At 36.4% G+C, this 11,111-nt stretch overlaps 1 long non-coding RNA gene across 2 annotated transcripts in view; it reads right to left on the bottom strand.

Annotated features, from left to right (window-relative positions):
• LOC137658296 (uncharacterized) overlaps nucleotides 1–10,290 on the bottom strand; it is a 467,487-nt gene extending 457,197 nt beyond the window's left edge. For both annotated transcript variants that reach the window (XR_011047313.1, XR_011047312.1), the window contains exon 1: nucleotides 10,058–10,290. This is a non-coding gene — a long non-coding RNA (uncharacterized lncRNA). The remainder of the gene's footprint in view (nucleotides 1–10,057) is intronic.
• Nucleotides 10,291–11,111: the final 821 nt, after the last annotated feature.

Consider the following 11,111-nt stretch of genomic DNA (forward strand, 5'->3'; position numbering starts at 1 on the left):
ATTAAATATTACAACTGTTTAACTCTAAAAGACGCACAATATGCTGTAGTATTGAAGAAAGTGAGTGCAGGGAAGCAGTCCATTAAATCACTAGTTTTCACTAGAGATAAAAAATAATTTAGTTGCATAAAAGAAGAGCTTTGAACTGGATTTCTATTACTAAATGCAAAACAAAAAGTCGAAACAAAACTTATTTTCAGAAAGGATCTTTCACAACAAAAGGTGTCAAATACTTCCAAAGCATCATGACCTACAAAACAGGATTCATCGTCTGACCTTTTCAGTGCCAATAAACGAGCTCTGGAACAAAAAGACGCAGACGCTAAATCTCTTACTTCATAATATTCTTTCGTTTCACTGAGGAATGGGAGACGGAAGAAATATACTTACACATCGACAATGTCTTAAAATCATACTCTACTAAAACATCAAAGTGATTCATAAATTCCTGGGAAAGGCTAATTTAACAGGATCCTAATCACCTACGGTGGGCAAAAGACGTAGTTTCCTAAGAAGTGTAGTAACTATGCAACCAAATTCATTAGTATTATTCATTGCTATGTTCAAAGGCACAACAAAAGATTTATTGGATAATAATTGGAGGCAACAAGTGCACTGCATGTTGAAAAGCCTACAGTACAAAGGATAAAGGCATTTATTCTAATACATTTTAGAATACACAATAACAATGGCCTTACCTTGTTTGATAAAACTATAAAGGCACAACAAATGTCCCCTACAATTCCAGCGGACACATAAAACCAATAACCGTTATTCACGGGGACCTACGGAGGATCAACTGACATCACTTTGGAAGATAAATATGATGCCACCCAAAAACCCAATGAAGCTTGAAATTTATTGCATCATAAAATGAAGGCAATACCCGAAAACATTTTTAACTGGAATATGTAACCTACCATTAATAAACACCAATTGTAACACGGGTTACTTTTTCGCCGGTTAAAAATGGTTATTCTGATAATATACTTTAAATATCATTTTTGCATAAATCCCAATAATCATCATCAGTCAATCTGCACGCCTTGATGGATAGGTAAAATGCTGGAATTCAAAGAATCCAACAGGGAAATAAGATCAGCAAGGAGAAAGACATAAATAGATAAACTATGCTATATAAAATTAGATAAGCCTCTTCAATATATATGCATTTGCACAATTCAAAAAATATATATTTCCTAGTTTATCAATATAGCTTCAAACAAATTTCTAAAATTTATAAATAACACGAATAAAACGTACAGAAAAAAATGTGTTCCTGACCTTATCAAGGAAGAAGTCGAAGTTTTAGAATCGACTGCTTATCTTGTACACGATGGCTTCATTAATTCCGGTACACTTCAGGAAGAGTTAAGGAGATTTCTGACAGCTGTACAGTACATTGTAGCAGGCATTGCTCTGTTAGCATAGGAGATTCTGTTGGCAACGGTACTAGTAAAACAAACTCGCTAAGTTTGGAAACATGTGATCAAAAGAATATTTTTTGAAGTGCTGCACAGAAAATTATTGTTTGCATAACGGCACTTCGTAGAATCAATAAAAATGCTTTTGATCACGTATTTACAAGCTCACCGACTTTGGTATACGGGCACCGTTGCCACCATTTCTCTTTCGATAAACACGGCTTTACTTACTTCAATGTACAGTGTTCTGACGGGTCCTTCGCTTCCCGAAAAGTGTACCGGAATTAAGGAAGCCAACTGTACAACGTGGATGATCGTATAGTCTGGGATGAATGAAATCTTCCGAGGATGAGAATTTCTTAAAATTCTGCAAATCCAGACTGAGCTTTCAACAGCATGCTTGCAAGCACACAATTCATTGTCGAGAAATCTTGTTAGATAAATTCATTTCTCTATTTGGTAGTAAATATCTATTCGAATGGAAAGGAACTAATTTATAAATTATGACTGTAGTGGGGATTATGTATTTTGTATTTCGTGATTAAAAGAAAATTGGGAGAAAAGAATGGTTGAAACAAACATTACTGAGGAAACGTAGCTTTAACCCACTATAATTATATAAAAAAAAAAAAAAAAAAAAAAGTCTGGCGAGGCTGAAATTAATTTGATTTTCAGAGATCCCAGGAAAATCCTTTCCCAAACCTTCAAACATAGGCAAAATATACTCAAATATGAAAATATAAAGTGTTGTAGAGATGACCTCACTTTTAGTATCCAAATAGAGAAAAAAAAGAGACATCATATCACCATTAGTACAGAGACAGATTGTCTATGAAAAACTAGAAGCTATCTTAAAAAAAAGCAATAAACTAAGCACAAGTACTTGACTTATGAAACCTTAGTTAGAATACAGTTTAAAGTCAAGGAGATGGCAAGAACAATTGCTGTTTACAACAAAAATTCTAAAGACATTCAGACCAGTGATAAATGGCTTTTCATGTGCAATATAATTAAATCTAAATGGTGTTACTGCTAAATCACCAGAAAAGGGTAAAGATATAGGTGTCTGGTTTCCGCTCTAATATCATCAGAATAGATGCTCACCAGAACATCAGCCCAGTTAGCTCAACCACTGTGGTGCCCTACCACAGCAGTGGCCTCTCCAATATACAGCTTAAACTCTCAGTCCCGATTCGGGATCGATTTGCTGCCATGCGAATGCTAACCGAACACGTTACCAATGTAATAGCCAGGAGCTTAAATTAGGCGAGAGAATCTCATTTATTGCAACTTCTCTTCGCTATACTTTTGAGGAGCTTCAACTTGAATGCAAAATATTTTTTTTAACCTCTGACTTTCTGAGAGAAGGTTGCGACTCAAAGGCCGGATGAAAACAACTGAGTGACTTTATTAGAGAACATCCTTTTATAAATACATAAACTCCAGGCCAAAAGGGCACAAAAGACATAACAGGCAATTTCATGTGCAACCGACACCGCACCGGTTAACAGTTAACGGTGTGAAAAACAGACATGTTATTTCAGGTCCTTATCAGTGCGAGGAGAGAGCAAAGATACAAGCATAATATATACACAGAATGAAATGTTACTATGTACGATCGTGTGACACACGGTTGGTACATGGCTCCCCCCACCAAAAAAAAGGACATACTGTACATTTCTTCGCGGCAGCTCCAAATCTGGAGTGGTAGTAGCAAAACTGCAGCCGATGGACGGCAGTGAGTGGCTGTAGAAGTCGTTGGTTGGGGCACGAGTGAGTGGTGAATGATGGGTGGCTTTGTCGCCGCTCCGGCTCTACACAGGTTAGGCATGTGTGTCCTATGGCATTCATAGGCGTGTGTCCTAAGGCATTCATAGGCGTGTGTCCTAAGGCATTCATAGGCGTGTGTCCTACGGCATTCACGTCAGCTTCGGTTGACGTTAAATAGGTGTCCTCTTCAACTGGAGTGGAGGCATTGATGGATGTCTTGAAGTTCATGAAGTGGGTGTCCATAAGGGCATCGGCTTTGGTCATCAAGTCCTTTATGGGTAAACTATCGACATTGGGTATGGCAGCGCGTACAGGTTCGGGTAAACGGCTTACGCAAACGGCACAAAGTAGGTTCACCTCACGAGGAGAGCCGACTGCGGCAGGTTGCAGGCGAGTGATACTGGTCATTTCCCAGAGGGTGAGCGAAGCCCTTTGGTCTCCCAATGGTTGTTAAGAGAGCTGAAAAAGCTTTGCTATACAGGCAGCAGGCAATGGGGAGTGGTGCTGCAGAAGGTACGTTTTGAAGGCATCATACGCTATTGGGGTGTCTCTTTGTTCACAAAGCCAGTCGGATATTTCCGGGAAGGCGTCCTCGCTTATCGCCGCAAGAATATAATCTGCTTTGGTGGTTGAGCGGGTCATGCCCTTGATATGGAACTGGACTTCTGCGCGCTGAAACCAAGCAAACTCCTCTCCGCTGGCGAACGATGAAAGTTTCAATTGGGTGGCACCAACTTCCGTGGAGTGCGCCATAGTACCAATGACGGAGGGGCGGGTGTAGGGGAGGGGTTGGAAGGTGGGAGGAGCAAGTCGACTTCCTGGGTCACCAATGTGACGAGCCGAGAGAAAGTTTTTACTCAAAGGAAGGATGAAAGCTACCGAGTGACTTTATCACAGAACATCCGTTTATGTATACATAAACTCCAGGCAAAAAGGGCACAAAAGGCATAACAGGCCATTTCATGTTCAACCGACACCGCACCAGTTAACAGTGAGAAAAACAGACATGTTATTTCAGGTCCTTATCAGTGCAAAGGGAGAGCAAAGATACAAGCATAATATATACACAAAATGAAATGTCGTTACTATGTACGATCGAGCGACACACGGTTGGTACAAACCAACGATTTTATTTCTCGAAGTGCAAAGGCCTAATAAATCAATGTTTACTTTAACCTACAATGAAACAACGGACCTTTCAAAACAAAATGTCCCTAGTGGAGGGACTAATAATCGGATTTATAAGATTAGCTTAGTACTTTGGTATATAGTTAATGACGGTATGAAATTCTAAGACATGAGAGACGAATGCAGTTTTTCCTGACACGAGTTCATCCGATTAGCTATTCTTTTTTTTTTTTTTTTTTATTTACATTCAATATCCACGCTTAACTTATTTGTATATAACCCCTTACCATCCTCCATAGACAGTATTGTGTGTGTTTAATACTTTACCAATTTCCTTACTTCACTTATTAACCGACTTACCACTTCTCATCTCTATTACTCATCCTCCAGGAAACACTTTCAAACTCTTTCAATGCTCTTTGAAGTTTCTCTTCACTATAACCAATTAGTGCCATATCATCTGCTAACAACCACCATTTCACACTCAATGGACAATTTCTTATCCTATACTGCTGTAACTAACGACTTATTTCCTTCTCGGATTTCTCTTATCACTTCATAAAATCTTTAATAAAAATCATAGAGAATAAACAAAAAGCAAAAATTATAACAAATGAACATATAAAATTTTGGGAAACTAATAATATATATATATATATATATATATATATATATATATATATATATATATATATATATATATATATTATCCTCATATTTCAACTATTCCAGAATATAGTGTTTCAAACTGTCTTCATCACACAAATGCCACTGGATAAAGTCACAAAGAAATGCAACACAAAAAAAATTGTTTTGTCTTATTATTTTATCTTACCACTGGCTATGAATCGAGTTATCTTAAAAGACAAATATCGCAATAACTTAAATCCCAGGGATTTTAATACACCCAGAAAACAGTTATGTGTAAGAGAACTAGATTCCAGGCCGAAAGGCAATATAACTTTGTTAAAGTTACTCGTATATTAATTCTCTATTTAATCCTCACACAGAAGCACGTGAGTATATTTTGTTGTGGTTATGCCTATGTTGGCGATACTAACCGAGAATGGACAAACAATAATGAAACAAAACTTAAAAATTACATATCTTAATATTGAAAAGGAAACCTCTGTCATATAAAACAAGAATCATATAAAAGTCTACTTGTATAATTCTGTTTACATTTGTGTACAGAGTTTAGTATTTACATCAAGAAAAACTTCCTGAGTTTTTAAGGAAGCGTGCTCATACCACGCCTTTTAAGACAGGGGTTTCTCTGTTAATGAGTATAGTTGTACAGTCAGTCATATTGGTGGATCTCCGGGTGTTTCAGAGAGATTTCCATCTCACCCCTTTCTGGGCGACAGGTGTCTGGGTGCGCGAAACCGACCAACCTATAGTTGAACATTTGAATGGTTTTACGGTCCCAGACACCTGGCGTCAAGAAAGGGATGAAATGAAAATCTCTCACAAACACCCGGACATCCACGAACTTAGTGACTGTACCAGAAAGCAATTCACAGAGAGAGAGAGAGAGAGAGAGAGAGAGAGAGAGAGAGACAGAGAGAGAGAGAGAGAGAGAGAGAATAATTAATAAGCTATCTGTTCGTCCACCGCTATTACATCACTGAAACACTGAAACCGATACAGACTGTCTATGGTGTCATGGAAATATTAATCAATACCGCTGGATCTAACGTGCGGGTCCCTTTCAGAATTGATTAATATTGCATGTAAACAAATCAACTGTGTCAACTTTGAATGAAGAGTCGCCGTGCAATTCAAATGAATATTTAATGGCGGAATGCATATCAGCCATGTTCAAACGAGTTGTATCCAAAATGAATTAATTGAAAATGGAATACAGATGAGCTTTCTAGCATCTGGAATATATATATATATATATATATATATATATATATATATATGTGTGTGTGTGTGTGTGTTTATGGGCGCTCATGTAGACATTTACACACATGTAAACTATATATGCATATATATTTACAAGATAAGAGAGGACTGGGGAAATCTAACCAAGGTTCTTTAGGTCAATAAACGTAGGCGGAGGATATGACGATGATAATATATTTACATATATATATATATATATATATATATATATATATATATATATATATATATATATATGTAGACATGGAAATACATGAACATATATGAAACCTAGATATATGTCTATTGAAGGCTCTAGAGCCTTTAATTATGTGGCTCCGAGACTATACAATAAGCTCCCACGAGAGTTCCGAATGATTGCAGATACCAATGCTTTCAAAAGGGAACTGGAGACTTTCTTATTCTGTGGGTGCTTCGATAGTGACGATTTAACAGTAAATGAGCAATACGTGATATGAAATGTTGAATAATCTGAGTTAACAAGATAAAATGACAGTGGAAGTCCTGTAGAGAGTAGGCTTACCCTGCTGTATGGGGTGGGAAAAACAGCCGCCAAAGTAGGAAAATAAATATGGTATTTGAATATTACTTGATGTTATTGCTGCTTTTGATACAGTTGTGTATGAACTCCTACTAAATGATCTACAGTTCATCTGTGTTGAAGATCAAGCTTTCGTACACCTGGAAGACTACTCGGTTAGCAGAAATTACTGAGTGCAAATTAGAAAATCTTATTCATCATATGAATCTTTAAACAGAGGGGTACCTCATGGGAGTGCGCTGGGCCCAATTGTATTCTGCATCTATACTATTGGTCTATCGCAAATACTACATAGGCATGGTGTGAAATTCAAACTATTTGCAGATACACAATTTTACCTCTCCATAAATTATATAAGCGACACAAATGAAACTCTAAACTGAATTCTTGACAGTGTTAGGGAATGGATGAAAATCAAACGACTAAGATTAAATGAAAATAAAACAGTTTATGGTGGTGAGAGAGAAAAACTGCGTAAGAAACTTGGGTAATATTCAAATAAACATATATAACGACTCTGTCCCGATATCTGGTAAAATTTTCTCGTGACCTAGGTGTATCTCTTGATTGTAACTTGTCTTTTAATGCCCAAATAAATAATGTAGTAAAAACTGCTGGTTGTCATTTCAGAAACATTGCTTCTATAAAAAACAAGTACCTGGATGAATATTCCGTAAAGAACCTTGTGATGAACTGTGTTATTACCTGGATTTACTACTGTAACAACAATTGCAATTTACCAAAAGTACAACTTGAAGAAATTACAATACATAATAAACAGAGGAGCAAGACTGATAAATGGTGTCCCACCTAGAGAAAGGATCACGCTTAATAATACTAACTGATTTACACTAGCTGCCTCTTAAGGCAAAAATTTAATTGATATGTACAATAACCCAACAAGTTATCAGGACCGGTCGTCCAAAATATCTAAGAAAATTGCTACATATTTTACAGCCAACAAATCGAGTTTACATGAGAATAGTTACAGTTGGTTTCAAACTATAGGAATGTAGATATATGTCTACTGTAGGCTCTAGAGCTTTTAATCATGCGGCCCCGAGACTATACAATAAGCTTCCAAGTGAGATATGATTGATTGATTTAAAGTTTTCAGGCATCCTGACATCTAAGGTCAAGTGAGATCCGAATGATTGAAGATATCAATGCTTTCAAGAGGAAACTGAAGACTTTCTTATTATGCGAGTGCTTCGATAGTGACGATTTTACAGTAAGCGAGCAATACGCGATGTGAATTGTTGAATAATTTTGAACTTACATGATAAAACGACTGTGGAGGTCCCGTAGAGAGTTGGGTTCCCCTGCTCTATAGGACTGGAAAACCAGCCCTTAAAGTAAAGAAGACTATTTCGCTTGCTTCATTGCCCATAAGTTTCCTCAATACCCAAAACTTGGTCTTATGTATTAAAGGGAGATAATTCTTTCACAGGTATAATAAGCTGAGCAATTACATTAGTGAAGTCATCAAAAGGATTTGCTAATCACAAAGAATATGAAAAATTTTGAAAATTTTATCACGGGGATAAAGATCTAAAATATGGCAAAGTTAGTCACTTATTTTGTTCGTTGTCGAACATTTTCTTTATAATAAGAATATTAAGGATAAAACTTCCACAGTGAAAGTCATTATTAAAGTTAAAAGGTTGTAAAATGTAATAATCATGATTACTCAACTTTTTAGTGAACAACCATATTTGTATAATTTTATTCTAGTTTTTAGTTATGTTTAAATGCCTTGCGTATAAAAAATGTATCTATATGCATGCACGTTGTCTATTTGAACATTTTGTGATTTCATTTTACCATGAAGAATTTTAATATGGAATTTTTTTAACGGTTTTTTTCCTTAAAAGCCTTCTCACAGGAAGTATTTTATCACGAAATCCAATCATTAAAATCTCTTATAATACTAATTTTTCTGAAATAGTAATTATATTCTTTAACATGATCAAGAATAGTGAACTTAGGTAAAGCATACTTTCTCTGACTACACACAAATTACACCTCCCCCCCCCCCTAACGCTTACCCCTCTAATCACTGCCCACACCTAGTTTACCTGTGCATGGATTGACTTCTTTATTCTATAGACCTATTTTTTAATACCCTCTGCCATGTTTATTAAGCCTATATTATTGAAATAACGTACATTTTCTGAATCAGTCAAAGAAATTAAAATTCAATGATAAAGGAAATTGACAATTATTTACATGTGTGTTTGTAGTATGTTATTAATTTTGTAGTTTGTTTGACTTTTGTGAAACTTCTAATTTGATTCATAAGTATTATTGAATTTTTCTTTGAATTCGTATAAGAAAATAAATAAATAGTTGATCTCTCTTATTGTGCAATTGTATTCTTTTCGTATTTCCTTTGTATAATCAATCCATGATAAAAATAGACGTCAGAATTTTTAAGAAATATCCAGAAATTTTGTTGGAAATTCCTCAGAAATTATTCAGTGATCATCTGGCAACACTGTCGAGACATACAAGCTCCTCACAGTGAGAGGCCTTGACCTCGCCGTGGCACAAACATCACGTTAAAGTAAAAATTGGTGGAATGAATAGCTAAGAATCTTTATTGACTTCAGACCTGCACTTTTTAAAAATCCATATAAATAATTTAAATATAAAATGGACATGAGTTATGGTATGAAAATGAAACAATCTCCAATAGATTTGGTACATTTGAGAAAAAGCCCTCAGAAGGATATTGGGAGTTAAGTGGCAGGGCAGGATTAGAAATGAAACTATAAGCTAGATTAATCGAGTGCCATATGTGGATGAGATCATGATGAGGGGCAGATGGATATGGTTAAGCATGCTCTTCGCACCCCCAAGAGAGATTCGTTCATTAAACGTTCAGCTGGACTCCACAAAGTGCTAGAAGAGTTGGTAGACCCAGACCGACATGGCTGAGGTCTATGAAGCGTGAAGGAGATGATGAATGGAAAAGTATTGAATAAAAAGTTCAAGATAGAGACGACTGGCGAAATCTAACCGAGACCCTTTGTGTCAATAGGCTTAGGAAGAGATGATGATGATGATGAATGCATACCATTAGTAAAAAAAATCCACGAATCGAATCAACAATCAACACTATTAAAGTCATTCAAAGTCATGAGGACAGCAAACCCCACACAGGAACTTCTGTATACTAAATCACTGCTTTAAGTCATTTGGACAAATGAGAAGAGACTATTCAGTGACACAAGAGCAAGGTAAAGTCCCGTACACTTCCGCGAAAACTCTGAAGACTAACCTGGCTGATTTCATGGTAACTTGGTGATTCTTAAAAGACTTGGAAGATATCGATGGTAAAATCGTGCAGATATGTACTATTGATACACGTGTAAGGTCGAGAGGCGTTCTCACCACTTAAAGTTTTATTTGAACAAAGGAATCGTCACAATTGCGTAAAAATATAATCTGAAATTATTTCAATTTGATATAAAGTCAATAGAGTCGGAAATGTTCGTGAAATCACTCGTTCGTCGGCCGCGAGAGAGGGGCGAGCACTTGGTCTCAGTAAGGGTGTTTGATTGAGACTCGAGCTTTTCGAAGAAACCTCTTCACTTGGGTATGTATTTGCTCAATAGGCAATTACAGCGACAACCATCCAACAATAGTGCGGCTGTTATTATAAATGTAAAGTTTTTTTTTTTTTTTTAATAATGTTTGAATTTTCTCTTCATGTTCTTTTTTTCTTTGTCAGCAGCTGACACGCATTCTAAATTAAAGTATATAAAAATAGACGTCTATTGAATTTCTTCTTCCATAGTTTAGTATAATTCAAGCACGAAGCCAGCTAGTTCAAAAGGGAGGGTGGGGTCCTGGGAATTCTGTAAGGCGCCCACCCACCCAGGAAGCCTACGAAATTTTAAGCTCTTTAGAGGGATTTTACATGTACCTGAAACCATTTTCTCTTTATAATTACATTTATACGGTGAATACGCATTATGCAGTAAGAACATCCCGGAACATCCCGATAAAACAATAAAAAATGTCAGCTGTAATGTCTGCAATTTCTTTTAGTGCATGACTGAACATTGCCGGGAAACTTCATCAAATGACTACCTATGAGTTATATCTATAATTATTGCAGTGCTTGCATCCTTCCGTTCAACTATCAACCACCAATAATTCTTGACCCATCGAATTGTAGTTAGTCTCTCCATTTTTTCCAACTTGATTCTTATCAGAAACACAATCTCTTTACTTCCAGCTCATATATAACGTATTTTTATCACTTGAGAGAGAGAGAGAGAGAGAGAGAGAGAGAGAGAGAGAGAGAGAGAGAGAGAGAGAGAGAGAGG

The sequence above is a fragment of the Palaemon carinicauda genome, chromosome 19 (genome assembly GCF_036898095.1).
Source record: "Palaemon carinicauda isolate YSFRI2023 chromosome 19, ASM3689809v2, whole genome shotgun sequence".
NCBI lineage: Eukaryota > Metazoa > Arthropoda > Malacostraca > Decapoda > Palaemonidae > Palaemon > Palaemon carinicauda.